Raw genomic sequence first — 19,106 nt, forward strand, 5'->3', positions numbered from 1 at the left:
TGCGTGAATTATAATGCGCACATTCAATTCATACCAAATGAATCAGGATCGAATAGTACTAACAGAAGGTGCAAATTGTACTATCAAAACAAGCTTAAACCTGAAACTAACTAATCGACCAAATTCATTTTCAATCGATTGTATAGTTTAACACACATACACCGAATCAGTTAAAATAGAGAAAAACTTGACCAAATAAAGGTCCGGGCAAGGTAGACGGAACAGTCGACACAAAACAAATCCACTACCATTTAAACACATGAACAAACATTAAGCAAAACAAACAACATGAACTGGCAAGGAAAAGAAGAAGAAAATACCTTAAAGAATTGAAAATCAGATGACCATGTCTCGGATTTTGACTCGAACCTCTTTTGGGGTTGAACGGACTTTAATCGAAGTGTTCTCAACTGAGAATACTTCGATTAAAATCTATTAGACCTCAAACTTCTTGTTTAAACGGACAAAAACTCGGATTCTGGACTTCTAGGGTTCCTAGGGCAGATTTGGGATTCAAATTTTTCTGGTTAGATTCGGACCAAACCAAGCCTGGTTTGGTCACGTGGGAGGTCAGGGGAGTGCCTGGCATGGATTTGGGGGGGTTTGGCATGGGTTGGGGTCCGGCTCGAATCTTCAAATGAAGATTCGAGACGGTGGGGGAAGATTCGAGACCTACGGTTAGTAGATCTGTGTTTAGGGGGTCGAGGTGGCCTAGGGGTGTTAGTTTGGGGGTCACCGGCGTTGTTGCCGCCGGGTTTACGGTGAGGGGAAAGGGGGGCGACGCTAGTGTTCTAAGGTATTTGGGGTTTGGTGAGGGAGACGACTCAAGGGAGGGGGGTTTGGCTTAGGGCGCGGGGTGAAGGGGGGAGGTTTATATACGGGACGGGGGTTGGATTTTTGGCCGTTGGATCATTGGTGATCAACGGCTTTGATCTCTTAACTTAAAGAGACGACGTCGTTTGGACTAATGACAGGCCTGACCTGGACCGTTGGATCTGTTTGACCAACGGTTCAGATGGAGGGTGCCAAAAACGGTGTCGTTTCCTTTTGCGTCTGAGGCCGGACTGGGTTAATGAGTTTGGGCCTGATTTTTGGGTCTGAAACTGGCCCAATTCCGATTTATCCTATAAAAACCAATTCTTTTCTTCTTTTGATTTCTAATTCACACAAAATTACTAACTAAATTGTAAAAATCAAAATAAAACCATACATATATTAATTAATACTCAAACAAACAGTTATCACTCACATTAAACATTTAATTAAAATAAAATCACTAAATGACAACAAGTAGAATAAAAGATGCATATTTTGTGATTTTTCTTTTAATAACCAAATTATGATTTGATTAATTCCTAATAGTAGAATGACATCCTAAACTCAACATGTGACGTACATATTGTTTTTGTATTTTGTTCGACGATACTAAACAATCACAAACAACACTACAAATAATTGCCAAAAGTGCCACGTAAACTCCAAAAATTGTACAACAAAACCATTTGTTTTATTTTTTGATTTCTTTTGGAGTAATTATCGTGTAAACAAAAATCACGTGCTCACAATGGGTAACAACTTTCTTCAAACAATTTCCGAAATTCGGGGACGTGGGCCCTGAGGTAAATTTTAGGAATCTTGCATTTAGAGTTGGGTAATCACTTCAATAGTTGGAATATGGACTTTTGGACATGTATTGATTAGTTTATACACTAATTGAACAATTTTGGATCATTCAGCACCGATTTGAAGGTTTGAGCTTAATCTTAGACCGGAAAGTAGGCTTTGAGGCGAGGTAAGTCTCTTTTCTAACCTTGTAAGAGGGAATTAACCCCCATAGGTAAATTATAATTAATATGTGCTCATATTTATGGGGGCTACACACGAGGTGACGTGAGTCCGTACGCAGCTACTAATTATGCTATTGTACTGGTAGTCTAGGACCCATACCATGCTATACTTGAAATGTTTGCACCCCTACTTGTTAATTTAATTACTTAAGCCATAATGGAAATTAATAAAGGAATTGTAAAAGGTTAAATTCACTTACTTGAAGTTGTGAATGGAACACTTGACTATTAAATGAAAATTTGCATTACCTTAAAATATTTTCTATTTGTGGAGCGGGCCGAACACCTCGGTAGTGGATAGATGCATCTATGGTTCGTGCCATTCGACCCTCAGCAGTGCACAGTTTAAATATTATGTTGGATCGAGCCGTACGACCTCGGTATAATTTACGCATAATAAATCTTTGGAATTCATTTATAATTGATATTGTTCATTTACTTGAGACATAAATTGTTAAATGATGGAAAGTAAACCTGAGATGTATTCTTAACAGAAAAAGTGCTTATTATGCCTGTTTTTGAGTTTTCTGTTATATTTATATAACCCATGCTTAGTTATTATTTTGACATACATCTTGTTGTTAGCCCATAGTAAGTGTCAAAGTCGACCCCTTGTCACTGCTTCTTCGAGGTTAGACTGGATACTTATCGGGTACCGGTTGTTTATGTACTCACGCTACACTTCTGCACTTAAATGTGCAGGATCTAAGGCAGGTACATTTGGATATCAGTCCGACACGCAAACTTGATCCCTGCTACGAGACTACGCGGTGAGCTGCCCTTCCGAGCCATTCTGCAGCATCCAGAGTCTTTCTTTTGTTTTATTGTTCTGTCTATTTCATTTCAGACAGTAGATTAGAAATCTTTTATATATTCTAATAGTAGCCCACACACTTGTGACACCAGGTCTTGGCACACACTAGTAGACTTGTGGTTTTGGTTTTATTTCTACAGTTATGATTGCATTTATATGCTTTTGTTTTAATTACTTTAGTTCTGTTATTTATTAGATATTTTAAATTAAGAAAAGTTATTTACTTTAAAAACTTATAAAAATTGGAAATCACTAGATTTTTCACTGTTGGGTCGTGATAACATGGTATCTGAGCGCTAGGTTCACATGGGTCTCACAAGTTATGGCATGCCTAATAGAGTCTTGATCGCTGCGGAGACGTTCGTACTGTCATGACCAAAATCGATGGGCGGCGATGGGAACCCGGTACCTTACTCAACCGAGTACCAAAATAACGTATCTTTTCGTATCATACTTGTCACACCTCCTTTTCTACCCCCAAAATAATAATAATATATGTATGGGCCAAAGAGTTTTTCCAATTAAAGTGACAAAATTTGAATAAGGATTATTTTATTGTTCAGAGTCGCCACTTAGAATTGATTTTTTCGGTGTTCCAAGTCACCATTTATTTGGATCCCTAGTCAAAGGAAGGTTTGACTCTATTTTAATCGGTCCGCGAAAACAAAGTTCGGGTAAGGAATTCTGTTGACCGGGGAGAAGGTATAAGGCATTCCCCGAGTCCCGTGGTTCTAGCACGGTCGCTTTATTGACTTAAACTTGGCTTGAATTAATTTTGGACAAATTGTGATTTATATTATTTTCATGTTTTACCTATCCTCTTTTATCTCTTGATTATTAGAAAAAATTAAAGAATATTTTTATATAATAAGATGTCATAACCACACTACGCAAGTGAATGCGTGATCGACGAAATTTATTATTTAGTCATAACGGCGCTACGCAAGCGAATCCGCAGTCATGACAAACGATTGTTAGCACGGTATTTACTTTTGAAAAATTGCTGCAATTGTGTTGGAGGGAACATTAATCTTCTTTTTTCAGAAAATTTATTAAATGTTACTACCACGCTACGCAAGCGAATCCGTGATTATGACAAAAGATTTATAAATTAATTAAAACAATTGAATATGACATGAAATTGATGAATTAACTTATTAAAAGTTAAGCGTCACGCTACACAAGTGAATCCGTGAAGTTAAAGCGCACCTACTATTTGCCTAACGTTTAAATTAATTAAAGGAAAACTAGTTAATTAAAATAGTAGAAAAATCTGATATTATTATTATTTTTTCGAGCTTTATAGTTGGGAAAAATTATGCAAATAAATGTTGGACCAACTTTATCTATTTTAAAAGAAATGAGCCAACTTCTTGTTAAAAAAAATGGGCCAGCTTGTATGGAGCTTTTGGGCTGCTGGAATTTATTATTAAAATGGGCCAAGAAATGAATTTCAATTGGCCCAATGCTATATAGAAGAAAAGGGGTAATTTTGTTGTTTAAAGGTAAATGGGCCAACTTTTATCTTTGATTCAATAAGGCCCAAAGTTGATACAATCTTAGCTCTTTACTTAGTTTGAGTTCATGACCATTAACTACATAGTCACAATTGTATAAACGCCCACTTTACAAAAATAGCCATTTTGCAAATCCGACAAAATGGCCAGATTCACAAAGATATTATCACAATATTCCTAGAAGCATATGTTGGCAGTGAAATTTCAGCAACTAAAACGAACTAACAATAGGTCCTGGAGACTTTTTGGTTCATCATGCTATTGCTCTTGGTTTACATACAACTACATTGATCTTAGTAAAAGGTGCTTTAGATGCACGTGGTTCCAAGTTAATGCCAGATAAAAAGGATTTCAGTTATAGTTTTCCGTGCGATGGCCCAGGACGAGGCGGTACTTGTGATATTTCGGCATGGGACGCGTTTTATTTGGCAGTTTTTTGGATGTTAAATACTATTGGATGGGTTACTTTTTATTGGCATTGGAAGCACATCACATTATGGCAGGGTAACGTTTCACAGTTTAATGAATCTTCCACTTATTTGATGGGCTGGTTAAGGGATTATTTATGGTTAAACTCTTCACAACTTATCAACGGATATAATCCTTTTGGTATGAATAGTTTATCGGTTTGAGCATGGATGTTCTTATTTGGACATCTTGTTTGGGCTACTGGATTTATGTTCTTAATTTCTTGGCGTGGATATTGACAGGAATTGATGAAACTTTAGCATGGACTCATGAACGCACACCTTTGGCCAATTTGATTCGCTGGAGAGATAAACCAGTGGCCCTTTCCATTGTACAAGCAAGATTGGTTGGATTAGCTCACTTTTCTGTAGGTTATATATTCACTTATGCGGCTTTCTTGATTGCCTCTACGTCGGGCAAATTTGGTTAATATTTTTAATGTGTGTATCTGCGATAATCTCATTTCTCTCGACGGAGAGGGGGTCCACCTTCTTCTATTTCTACATCTAGGATTCGACTTGTATCATGGATACTAATAGGAATTCAACCATTATGGCAAGGAAAAGTTTGATTCAGAGGGAGAAGAAGAGGCAAAAATTGGAACAGAAATATCATTCGATTCGTCGATCCTCAAAGAAAGAAATAAGCAAGGTTCCGTCGTTGAGTGACAAATGGGAAATTTATGGAAAGTTACAATCCCCACCACGGAATAGTGCACCTACACGCCTTCATCGACGTTGTTTTTTGACCGGAAGGCCGAGAGCTAACTATCGAGACTTTGGACTATCCGGACACATACTTCGTGAAATGGTTCATGCATGTTTGTTGCCAGGAGTAACAAGATCAAGTTGGTAAGGATTAACGCTTCATTTCTATTTCTATGGTCGATGATCATAGAAGCCCCTTTACCATTCTGTATAAATGGGCTATTCTATTTGTACAGATAGGGTGGAGGGGCGCATTTAATCCTTGTTTATCTATTAGTTTTCAGTTCTTATCTTCGGCGCGGGGTAGAGCAGTTTGGTAGCTCGCAAGGCTCATAACCTTGAGGTCACGGGTTCAAATCCTGTCTCCGCAACATCTTGTTTTGCCAAACTATTTTAGGGTTGACTATGTTAACTAGTAATTAATTCTCGCCTTTCGCTTTTTGGGGGTGGAAGGAAAAAGAAAACGTAGGGGAGGGATAGAATCACTACACTATCATGGCCAACTATACCAAATCCTTAATTTAAGGATATATTTAATGCTATTTATGAAATTAAATAATAAATAAATAGTAATAAAATTACTTTATCTTGGATCTCGGGCGGATAGCGGGAATCGAACCCGCATCTTCTCCTTGGCAAAGAGAAATTCTATGTGTTATACACCTAAAGTCATTCATGGCATACTTAGCATTGTTACTCGGATATAATAGCTTGAAAACATGCTTAAAAAAATCCGTAAACGACTTACATATCACATTCAAAAACTTACTACTCAATATTCAAGTATTATGAAGGACTATATTCACATTATCACATGCTTGATACATAACAATAACATACAAGCTCTTTTATTGTCAAACTATTCATCACATCAAACACATTTAAATGGTGCAGCATGTTCAAGTTGTTCCCATTGCTGAAAATACGTACATTACGAGTCTTAAAGGATTACCTGGTAGCAAAAGAATAAACAGTAGTTCAACAACTAAAGCAGCATAAAACCAGCAGCAAAACAGCAGCAAAACCAGCAGCAAATCCGTGTTAAAACAACCCGAAAACTTAGAGAGGGAACCCAGAAACGAACTCTAAAGAGGACTTATACTTTTTTAAAATTTTGCACTCTAAGATTCACTCCCAAAGCTCACCATTTCAGCTTACTTTTCATGTGTTTAACTGCTGAATTTTGTTTTTGTTTTTCTGACAAAGCAATTATAAAAAATGCCCCCTCTATATATCAAAACAACCAACTATTTCAAAAAATTAAAAATCAATCTTTTTGACAGATTTTTCTACAAAATCTGCTCTTAAATTCAAAAAGCCAGACTTTCTAGTTCAAATCTTGTCAAGTATTTCAAACAAAATCTGCTCTCCACTATTCAAAGATAGACTTTATTCAAATAATGTCCAAATGTCTACATTTTCTTACCAAACAATTTGACTTTTGAGTGTTGTACTCAAAGAGTCTTTAAGCAGTAAACAAACAACCAAACAAGTACCATATACTCTTAAGTATTTTTCATTACCTCACTTTTATCAATACAAAACTATTTTACTACTTCAACAAGTGCAAAAACAGAAAATTTAACATTTCAAACTTCAAAAACTAATGCTAAAATAATTAATAATAGACAAAAATAAAATCTGAAAATTAAAAATAAAAAAAAAAAATCAGCCATGAAAAAGAATAGTATTTTACCATTTTACACATCAAAAGGCCGAAAAAATGGTGGTATGCCAAAGAGGGTGTTCCGGGAGGTCGTCGGAATAGGCCGGATTTTGGTCGCCGGATTTTTGGGGTAGAATTGACATCAATAGCTAGGTCTTGCGGAGCTCTATCCATTGATGTAGGTATTTTGGGGTGTTGAATTGCTGGAAATTTTCGAAAGAAAGAGGAAGAAAGAATAACACGAGTTGAAATTGTCGTAGCATAGAAGAGGAAAAAAAAATTTGTTTCTCTCAATTCTCCCCTCTCTTTTCTCTCCTCTCTCCCTCTTCTTCTCAGATTTTCTCTTCTATTTATAGCAAAATTTTCGAAATGTTTTAGATTTTATTTTTTTAAAAAAAATATTTTATTATTTTTTAATTAAAAGAAATCCCTCTTACAATTTGCTTTTCTTTTTTATAAAAAAAAATCCCACCTTTATTTACTTTTATTTTTTAAATTCCAACTTTAATTACTTTTATTTTATTTAAAATCTCACTTTATTTTTACTTTTAAAAGAGGATTCCACTTATTTTACTTTTCTTAAAAAAACAATCCACTTTCTTTTGCTTTTCTTATAAAAATTTTATTTTCTTTTACTTTAATTTTTTTTAATTTTAAGCTACCTTTATATTTATTTTTTAATTCCAACTTTCTTTACTTTTTATTTTTTTAAAATTTTCACAAAACTTTACTTTTAATTTTCCACTTTCTTTTACTTTTTAAAAGAGAATTCCACCTACTTTTACTTTTATTTTTTTTATTCCATACTTTGCTTTTTCTTATTTTTTATATCTCACCCGAAAATTAATTTTTTTTTTAATATTTTTCGGTTTTTTTATTTTAAAAATAAAAAATAAAAATAAAATAAAAGTAATAGCAATAATTCACCTTTTAAAATTTTGTATTTTTAACCTATAATAAAAAGTGTAACAAAGCTAAAAATTGTAGGTTAAAACCCCTAAAATATTTACATAGAAGAAGTGACAAAAAATTTAATATTGTCAAAAATTAGGTGCTCACAGCTGCCCCTCTTTGCTTGGAAGCATGAAGAGTTTTCGAGCAAAGATAAGGTGAGCCATGTAACTAATTTTTGAACATATCTTTATTCAAAAGGGAAGAAATAAGGATAAGAGAAAAGAGAAAGGGTGCAATCGAGTCTTGGTTTTGGACAGCCTACATATCCCGGGTTATAGGGGAATCAGGTCGCGTGTAGTTCCAGGAGAACTGTGGAATGATGAGTTAAAAAGTCGAGTGAGGTTCCGTCGAGGCTCTGGTCCGTAAGTCTGTTATTACATAAAAAAAAAACTGAACAAGCCTATTAGCTATGAGTTGCAAGATCCCTATCTATGAGTTTTCTGAAGCTTGATCTTGAGTCTTGGATGATTCTTCTGAATCTTGATGCTCGTTAGCTGCAACCGCTGGTTCATTCTTCTTTAGCTTTTCAGATCAAAACGGAACATGTAGAGCTTGTGACTTCAACTATGTCTTGAGCAATACACATCTTTCCTTCGCTTCTGCACTTTGAATTCACTTCTTTTCCTTTTTCTTTATTCTGGATTGAGACTCATTCTTTGGGCATCTCGAACCCTGTGCCTCGAGGTAAAACCTGCTCAGACACCAAAGCAAACAAACGAACGAAATTTTTCTGCCCTAGTTTTCACTAGGAAAATTTCGTGAGTTATTGTAACAAAATTCTAAACTACTTCTTTATTGAAAGCAACAAAATCAGGATTGTGTATCCTTGAGAAAAAGGGATTGGGGAGTGGGCCCTATATCTATACTAAAAGTCTACTAGGGAGTGGAGACCCTATGTTGGAAAGCTCATCTAGGGATTAGTGTACCCTATACTGGTAAAGGAAATGTAACCCGAGGTTGGTGCCATGTATTACTGAAAAGGAAATGTAACCAGGGGTTGACACCCTGTATTACTGAAAAAGAAATGTAACCAGGGGTTGACACTCTGTATTACTGAAAAGGAAATGTAATCAAGGGTTGGCACCCTATATTATTGACCAAAAAAAAATGTTGAATCCCCCTGGGTGATAAAGTTCTACCTGGGTTAAACTAACAAAAGCAAATCTGGGCGAAGAGTACTTCTACCCGAAAACTATGAGCCGGATCTCCCTAGGCAAAAAGGTTCTACATGGGTTAAGCTAATGTAAAACAACCTGAGCGAAGAGTACTTCTACCCGGAACTATGAGCCGGATCCCCCTAGGCGAAAAGATTATACCTGGGTTAAGCTAATGTAAAACAACCTGAGCGAAGAGTACTTCTACCCGGAACTATAAGCTGGATTCCCCTAGGCGAAAAGGTTCTACCTGGGTTAAGCCAATGTAAAAACAACCTGAGCGAAGAGTACTTCTACCCGGAACTATAAGCTGGATCCCCCTAGGCGAAAAGGTTCTACCTGGGTTAAGTTAATGTAAAAACAACCTGAGCGAAGAGTACTTCTACCCGGAAATATGAGTTGGATCCCCTTAGGCGAAAAGGTTCTACCTGGGTTAAGCTAATGTAAAACAACCTGAGCGAAGAGTACTTCTACCCGAAAATATAAGCTGGATCCCCCTAGGCGAAAAGGTTCTACCTGGGTTAAGCTACGTAAAAATAAGAGTACTTCTACCCGGAATTATGAGCTGGATCCCCTTAGGCGAAAAGGTTCTACTTGGGTTAAGCTAAATAAAAATAGGAGGTGGGAACAATAGTGACGTATGCCAAAAGTAAAAGAAAAATGGAGATTTTAAGGAACTTACGTTTGGTGACATTCGTTCTTTTAGAATCACCATTCTGCATGCTTTGTTCCTGTTTCAAACAAAGAAAAATTTGTGAGTTTTCAAAGTGGTGGTTGGTTTATGGCCTTGATGCCCTGAGTAGCTTGGTTCACGACCACTGCTGTCAAAGAACCTATTATGTCAGCGTGGTACCGAGATGTCCATGGTACCGCTACCCTTGTCTCTAAGGCAAGGCTATTTTTTCTTTAAAATCAAGCTCAGTTGTCTTGCACCCAGTATCAGTTTGTGTCCGTAGTGCTTATCAACTTTTCTTATGAAGCAGGTTTTGCTTAGGCGACCTTTTCAGTTTCTTTGAGACACTTTGTTCGCCTTATCAAATGAGATCACAGATGGATTTATGCCTTCGTCAATGCCATATATGCCCCAAATTGTGCTTGACATTACAGGAAAACTGTATCCAGTTTTGCAGCCCTTTCTTTGCTTCGATTTTGATGCAGGATTAGACCGAAAGGGACTCAAAGAAAAAATTATGGGTAAAAATAGAATAATAATTGGAAGCGAAAAAGAATTGTGCTTAAACAAAAGGTGTCCCTTTCGGGGAAAGGAATATGGAGACTTATCTGGAGGTATGTGCTGACTTCAATGAATGATGACATGCATTTTGGACTGGACGCCTGATCTGTCTAAGCTGTCTAATTCTCAAAATCTGCCGCAAATGCTCATCTTGAATTTGTCTTGGTTGTGCTCATGCCGGAGAATCGAAGACCCTTATTCGGCTAGTAGCGCCCTTTGCAGGTTTTCGCTAACTAACCTCTCTCATTTCTCTACTAACCGTCGCCTTATGGTGCCCATCTGGGTTTTCATCAATAAGACTCTCTCATCTCTTTGTTCACTGTTGCCTTATAGTGCCCGTATGGGTTTTCACTGATAAGACTCTCTCATTTTTTTATTTTTTTTTGACTAAGATACTGCATGAGGGAGGTTGCCCAATGCCCTTGGCATGTGAACTTCAAACATTCTCAAACATATCGATCAGAAGCTCTTAAAAGGTAAAAAGGCGAAATGAACCTTGAAACGAATTACAACTTTTGGAAACCGTTTTTTACAGAAAAATCGTAAAATAAAACAAACTTCTGCCCCAGTTTTGGAGTACTAGGAATATGGGTTTTTTGTTCTGATGGGACCGAACCCAGGGTAAGGCTGCCTACGTATCCTTTCGGAATCAGGTCTCACGTAGTTCAATGTACTTTTTTTCTTTCGTTTTTCTGTTTTGTTTTGTTTGCTCTTTTTTTTTCTTTCCTTTTCCTCTTTTGTTTTTCTTTTTTTTTTGTCTTTTCTTCCTCTTTTTTTGTACTTTTTTTTCGTTTTCTTCTTCTTTTTTTTTTCATTTCATTTTTCAATAACATTTTCAGGTTCCAAAGAGGGTGATCAAAGAATGGGAGCCGGCTCAAAGGGTTAGCAAAGGGTTGATAGTGTTTGGTTAGCGAGAATGAAAGCCTTTGTCATCCCAATTGGAGAATATTAGTACTATATGGAGGATCCAACATAGTACCTTTTGACTACATTTGCATTGACAGTTATTTCAGGGACATTTCGTTCGATGTGTCCCAAGTGCAACGCACTCTTTTGGAAGTACTCTTGTTGTAATGTACGGACCTTTCCAATCCGGGAACCAATTTTTCTTCAGTTGTTCCAACTCTTTGTTTTATTTCCTTAAACTTTATCTTCATTTCGACCTAATCCTTGATTCATTATTTCGAGGCCTGACAGCTTTCAGGATCTGGGCATGAAGTCCGCAAGCATGTCATGTTATTGAAATCTGCATTTAACAAAACTAAAAAGAGAATAAGAAAATGACAAGATTAAGAAAATAGACAATCCTAGACAATGAAATATTAATTTCATTTGATTTTTGATTTTTTTTGGTTTTTCTTATAGAAGGGTTTACATCGGAAAATAAGACAATAAAGTAAAACACCCGGATTACACCCTGAGATAATTCAGACGCAGAAATGATAGCAAGACTGGCTACTAAGACTCCCGTATGATAGGGAACTTTCATGTTTGGCGGCCATTTTTTTAGCTTTTCTTCTGTCTTGACAATGGCTACAATGGCCTTCAATGTCGGATCAAATTCCTCAGTCACAAATCATTCCGACCATTGGCCTGATGTTGTGGGCAGGCAACAGATTGTTCATCACATCAGGAGCTTCTTCATCTCTAAAAATGATTCTTTCAGCTTCAATGAAATCTTCAACTGCCCTTTTGAGGGTCCAACAGTCCTTTGTACTGTGTCCCACTACTCTAGAGTGGTATTCATACCTAGCGTCAGCTCGGTGCGAGGGGGACTAGGGGTTCGTCCATTTCGGGGCCACTGGTTGCAATAGATCTAGCCTGATTAGCTTTTGGAACAAGCTTGAATACGATTCACCAATAGGAGTGAACTGATTCTTTCTGAAAGGCTCTCTTAGGCGAGGATTGTATCGGAGATCATTTGGTTGGGGATTATATGGAGTTGGGTAAGGATGTGCATTTCTGGGAGGTGGAGCTCAGTTTTGTGTATAATGTTGTGGCCGCGTGCAAGGTTGCGCGTTCATCACTGCATACCAACAAAATCAACCACCTAAACAGAACCTGACTAATTTGCTCACACCACAACCTCGTTAGTTTTGAGACATTTAACACATAGGAAATCGCACGTTGGGGATGCAATGCACCTAATAGTTAAACATTTCTACCATGTGTTTGAACGGTTGCATGTTTCATCCCGGCCTTAACTAACCCTTTAAGTATGTACCACTTTTATTCCTACCTCTATTTAATCACTCTTGATTTTTTTCGTCTCTGTCACTTTTTATTTTCTTGGCATTCTCCTTTCTTTTTTTTTGGTTACTCTTTTATTTTTTGTCACTCTCTTTTTTTTCTTTTTTTTTTTAGTTTATTTTTTCCTCAGTTAATTCTATGGTTATGATCGAATCCGATGGGGATTGCCTACGTATCATGACGCCGCATGAATCAGATCATTACGTAGTTCAAAAAAAAATCAGGAATAAAGTACACAAACTAATTCTCGTTTTTTTACTCATATACAAATAACTCTACGAAAGCTCCTAACAAGGAAAATAATTTTGGATTTTTTTTCTTTTTGGTAGAAAGAAAGGATTCAAAAGAAGAAAGATTTTTTTTAGATTTTAATTTTTTATTGAATTGTTGAAAGTGAGACTTCTAAAGAAGAGCGATTTTTTTTTTGAAATTCGATTTTTTTCATTTTGTTTTTGGAATTATTGAAAGAAAGAATTAAAAAAAAGATTGTTTTTTCATTTTTAAAATTTCTTTTTTTGTGGAAGAAAGACTTATAAAAGAAAAAAGAAGAAAATATTTTTGAATTTTATTTTTTGATTTTTTGAAATTGGGGTCTCTAAAAAATTATTTTCTGAAGAAGGAAGTAAAGGGAAATATATTTGAATTTTTTTTCCTTTGAAAATTGGGGGCCGGAACTGATGAGGTTTGCCTACGTATCTCACATCCGATGAGAATCAGACCCGCGTAGTTCGGTAAAAACTGGATACTTTTCCCTTATATATATATTATTTAATGAAAAATGATCTTTACAACTCAAACCACACTTTTTTTAAAGGTTTATTTGCACTAAACGAGGAGAATTATTCTTCTTTTTTTCTTTTTTAATTTTCAATAATTACACTAACTATTTTTTTTTAACCGGTCGACAATGCAAGTAAGCCTTCCAAATGATGTATCAAGTAGCACATACGTGAACATGATGGTCTCAAAGAGGATACCTGTCTTATACGGACCTGGCCCCTGTGCCGAGTTTCACTAAGTCAAATGCACGTGATGCAAATACAGCGAACCTACTAGGGATATCCGGCATGAGGTTTGTTCTGCTAGGTTTAAATCCTATTGAAGAAGGTATCTAGACTGGCTTACTCGAGCGGACAACTCGAGCCGAGGAGGGTCAGTGTACCGGTAGCATTGCTTTCCGGCTTAACTGGTGATGCTCCCCGCCTAAAACATGTGTGACTAAAATCCTTCACCGGGTGACAAGCACCTCTGCTATCTCAAAGAAAGCGGGCTATGTAAAGCAAATGCCCTATTTTTAATTTCAAGAAGACTCAGAGGGGTGCGTGAGAAGACAGTTTATATGTACAGTTCAACAATATCGAAGCAGTATAAAGCAAACAGGTAGCACAATAGGCACATATAAATCACAATATATACAAAATTAATAAAGCCAAATAAAAGTCAAAATGTACAAGATCGAATTCTGGTTGTCCCCAGCAGAGTTGCCAGAGCTGTCACACCTCCTTTTCTACCCCTCAAAATAATAATAATATGTGTATGGGCCAAAGAGTTTTTCCAATTAAAGTGACAAAATTTGAATAGGGATTATTTTATTGTTCAGAGTCGCCACTTAGAATTGATTTTTTCGGTGTTCCAAGTCACCATTTATTTGGATCCCTAGTCAAAGGAAGGTTTGACTCTATTTTAATCGGTCCGCGAAAATAAAGTTCGGGTAAGGAATTCTGTTGACCAGGGAGAAGGTATAAGGCATTCCCCGAGTTCCGTGGTTCTAGCACGGTCGCTTTATTGACATAAACTTGGCTTGAATTAATTTTGGACAAACAATGATTTATATTATTTTCATGTTTTACCTATCCTCTTTTATCTCTTGATTATTAGAAAAAATTAAAGAATATTTTGAATAATAAGATGTCATAACCACACTACGCAAGCGAATGCGTGATCGACGAAATTTATTATTTAGTCATAACGGCGCTACGCAAGCGAATCCGCAATCATGACAGACGATTGTTAGCACGTTATTTACTTTTGAAAAATTGCTACAATTGTGTTGGAGGAAACATTAACCCTCTTTTTTTCAGAAAATTTATTAAATGTCACTACCATGCTACGCAAGCGAATCCGTGATTATGACAAAAGATTTATAAATTAATTAAAACTATTGAATATGACATGAAATTGATGAATTAAATTATTAAAAGTTAAGCGTAACGCTACACAAGTGAGTCCGTGAAGTTAAAACGCACCTACTATTTGCCTAACATTTAAATTAATTAAAGGGAAACTAGTTAATTAAAATAGTAGAAAAATCTGATATTATTATTATTTTTTCGAGCTTTATAGTTGGGAAAAATTATGCAAATAAATGTTGGACCAACTTTATCTATTTAAAAAGAAATGAACCAACTTCTTGTTACAAAAAAAATGGGCCAGCTTGTATGGAGCTTTTGGGATGCTGGAATTTATTATTAAAATGGGCCAAGAAATGAATTTAAATTGGCCCAATGCTATATAGAAGAAAAGGGGTAATTTTTTTGTTTAAAGGTAAATGGACCAACTTTTATCTTTGATTCAATAAGGCCCAAAGTTGATACAATCTTTGCTCTTTACTTAGTTTGAGTTCATGACCATTAACTACATAATCATAATTGTATAAACGCCCATTTTACAAAAATAGCCATTTTTTGCAAATCCGGAAAAATGGCCATATTCACAAAGATATTATCACAGCATTCCTAGAAGCATATGTTGGCAGTGAAATTTCAGCAACTAAAACGAACTCATGCTATGTGTTATACACCTAAAGTCATTCATGACATACTTAACATTGTTACTCGGATATAATAGCTTGAAAACATGCTTAAAAAAATCCATAAACGACTTACATATCACATTCAAAAACTTACAACTCAATATTCAAGTATTATGAAGGACTATATTCACATTATCACATGCTTGATACATAACAATAACATACAAGCTCTTTTGTTGTCAAACTATTCATCACATCAAACACATTTAAATGGTGCAGCATGTTCAAGTTGTTCCCATTGCTGAAAATACGTACATTACGAGTCTTAAAGGATTACTTGGTAGCAAAAGAATAAACAGTAGTTCAGCAACTAAAGCAGCATAAAAACAACAGCAAAATAGCAGCAAAACCAGCAGCAAATCCGTGTTAAAACAACCCGAAAACTTAGAGAGGGAACTCAGAAACGAACTCTAAAGAAGAATTATACTTTTTTAAAAGTTTGCACTCTAAGATTCACTCCCAAAGCTCACCATTTCAGCTTACTTTTCATGTGTTCAACTGCTGATTTTTTTTTGTTTTTGTGACAAAGCAATTATAAAAAATGCCCCCTCTATATATCAAAACAACCAGCTATTTCAAAAAATTAAAAATCAATCTTTTTGACAGATGTTTCTACAAAATCTGCTCTTAAATTCAAAAAGCCAGACTTTCTAGCTCAAATCTTGTCAAGTATTTCAAACAAAATCTGCTCTCCACTATTCAAAGATAGACTTTATTCAAATAATGTCCAAAGGTCTACATTTTCTTACCAAACAATTTGACTTTTGAGTGTTGTACTCAAAGAGTCTTTAAGCAGTAAACAAACAACCAAACAAGTACCATATACTCTTAAGTATTTTTCATTACCTCACTTTTATCAATATAAAACTATTTTACTACTTCAACAAGTGCAAAACAGAAAATTTAACATTTCAAACTTCAAAAACTAATGCTAAAATAATTAATAATAGACAAAAATAAAATCTGAAAATTAAAAATAAAAATAAAAAAATCAGCCATGAAAAAGAATAGTATTTTACCATTTTACACATCAAAAGGACGAAAAAATGGTGGTATGCCAAAGAGGGTGTTCCGGGAGGTCGTCGGAATTAGGCCGGATTTTGGTCGCCGAATTTTTGGGGTAGAATTGACATCAATAGCTAGGTCTTGCGGAAATCCCTCTTACAATTTGCTTTTCTTTTTTATAAAATAAATCCCACCTTCATTTACTTTTATTTTTTAAATTCCAACTAAAATTACTTTTATCTTATTTAAAATCTCACTTTATTTTTACTTTTAAAAGAGGATTCCACTTATTTTACTTTTCTTAAAAAAACAATCCACTTTCTTTTGCTTTTCTTATAAAAATCTATTTTCTTTTACTTTAATGTTTTTTAATTTTCAGCTACCTTTATATTTATTTTTTAATTCCAACTTTCTTTACTTTTTATTTTTTTTAAAATTTTCACAAAACTTTACTTTTAATTTTCCACTTTCTTTTACTTTTTAAAAGAGAATTCCACCCACTTTTACTTTTATTTTTTTTATTCCATACTTCCCTTTTTCTTATTTTTTATATATCACCCGAAAATTAATTTTTTTTTAAAATATTTTTCGGATTTTTTTAAAATAATAATAAAAAATAAAATAATAGTAATAGTAATAATTCACCTTTTAAAATTTTGTATTTTTACCCTATAATAAAAAGTGTAACAAAACGAAAAATTGTAGGTTAAAACCCCTAAAATATTTACATAGAAGAAGTGACAAAAAAATTAAATATTGTCAAAAATTAGGTGCTCACAATACTATTATAGGTAAATGCGCCGTAGAGGCTGTCGTGAGATAAGTAGAATAAAACATGGGGAAATACTCGATGTTGGACGGCCCAACATGTAATCCAAACTTATACATAAGACATATGTGTCTCTAAGACCAAAATAATCACTCGTACATCGAACAGAGGCCGACAAGGCCATACAATCGTTTATGTACATGATAACTGTCTACAAGCTTCTACGGATACATAATGGTCATAAAGGCCAAGACAGAGCCCCGCCATACCAAACGATACACATCTAAATCATACCGACCAAACAAGAAACTCCGAAGCAAATGGAGTGCACCAACATCTTCCGCTGAGCTGCTCACCTACTTTAAGAACTCTTGACCAGTCTATTGAGACCTGCGGGCATGAAACACAGCGTCCCCAGGCAAAAAGGAACGTCAGTACGAATAATGTACCGAGTATGTAATGCACATAAATAAGTACGTAAAAGACATGAAAGGAATATAGAGTAAATGACTCAACCTCTAAGTCTGAATAACTTTGTAAATCATAAAGTACTTATAGTGTCATTCATATACGTATGAATGTCATGTTTGTGCATAGGTACATGTGTTCATAACATCATCAAGCCTCTGAAGGCATCCCATCACATCATCTCGGCCACTGTGGGCAAAATCGTCAACGTATACCAGCTGATCAGGTGGTGATACGTATATAACGCCATAACTTTTCCCATATCCCATATACATATATATATACGCGTATATAACGCCATCTTGTCATGGGTCAATGTGCATGTATAAATGCATGAAATGCATATGAAATATGTTAATAAAATCTCTCGGTACGTCATAAGACCATTATGCTTCTGATTAATATCATAAAATAAACTTTATCAACTTACGTATTTTCTGAGACCCATAAATAGATGATAGAATAATATGACACATGGAGAATCAAGAACATTAGTATCTCTAATATTTCTATGAATAGAGTCATGTATGGAAATTGTGCATTTGCACGTTTCGTTTGTGTCGTATGGATCATGCCAAAAGAAAGAAGGGATAGCCTTAACATACCTGAGTCGATTCTCTTGACAATCCTCTAACACATGTTAATTGCGGCAAAACATGGAACAAGTCGTGTGAAAAGCTCGAAGCAATCACGTTGCTATGCAAAGAAAACCTTGGCCGAAACTTTTCCTTAGAAACTTAGCAATAACGTTTCTATCCAAGAAGATTTTTTGGAAAATGATTCAATATAACTATGTAAGGAGGCTTGGACTCTCAGAGAGAATGTTACTATGTAAGGGATATTTGCTTCTATGCCATATATAAACCTGTGAATCCTCACTTCCACTTGCAACGAATGCTAGATCCAGTCCGCCAAAGCAAGACCTTACAACAAAGCGTGAATGTTTATGCCCTTTATATTTGAATATGAGCTTTACAATTTCCTCTATATTCCAAAGATGAATTTCTTGATTCCAAAGACTAACTAATAAATACTTACTGTCCATGGACAATACAAATGAAGTTATTGTTTGATCCTCCTAAATTACTTTCTCTGCTTTTGATTCCCATCCAAAGAGTAATATCATATTATCTTTGCAAACAGAGACTATATGCAGCCCGTCACTACATTTTGAGCAATTCACTTTAAGCTTAAGAGAGGTAACCTTTCATTTTAAATCAAAGAATGTGACCTTTATCTTTAAGTGGGCTCTACTTAGGATGACTAAGCCACTTTAGATGCTCCAAAGTGTGATATTTAGGCAAGATTTAAGAGTCATCTTAATTTAAAGTGGGGCTGCCACGTTCTTGCCCTTAGGCTTATCTTAAAGACTTACTTTACTTCTTCTTCTTTTTTTAATTATCTTATTTAACTAATTAATCCCCATTAACCAATAATTAAC

The 19,106-nt window shown here is 35.3% G+C and overlaps 1 long non-coding RNA gene and 1 other non-coding gene across 2 annotated transcripts; one reads left to right on the forward strand and one right to left on the reverse strand.

The window, feature by feature from the left end:
- The first annotated feature begins 5,650 nt into the window (after window positions 1–5,650).
- TRNAM-CAU (transfer RNA methionine (anticodon CAU)) lies at window positions 5,651–5,724 on the forward strand. The gene has a single exon. It is a non-coding gene; the product is annotated as a tRNA-Met (tRNA).
- An 11,608-nt stretch (window positions 5,725–17,332) lies between these two features.
- On the reverse strand, window positions 17,333–18,849 carry LOC107766268 (uncharacterized). Its single transcript, XR_001643646.2, has 2 exons — window positions 18,271–18,849; window positions 17,333–17,587 (listed from the first exon to the last, which is right to left on the reverse strand). It is a non-coding gene; the product is annotated as an uncharacterized LOC107766268 (long non-coding RNA).
- Window positions 18,850–19,106: the final 257 nt, after the last annotated feature.

Source organism: Nicotiana tabacum, chromosome 1 (assembly GCF_000715075.1).
Source record: "Nicotiana tabacum cultivar K326 chromosome 1, ASM71507v2, whole genome shotgun sequence".
NCBI lineage: Eukaryota > Viridiplantae > Streptophyta > Magnoliopsida > Solanales > Solanaceae > Nicotiana > Nicotiana tabacum.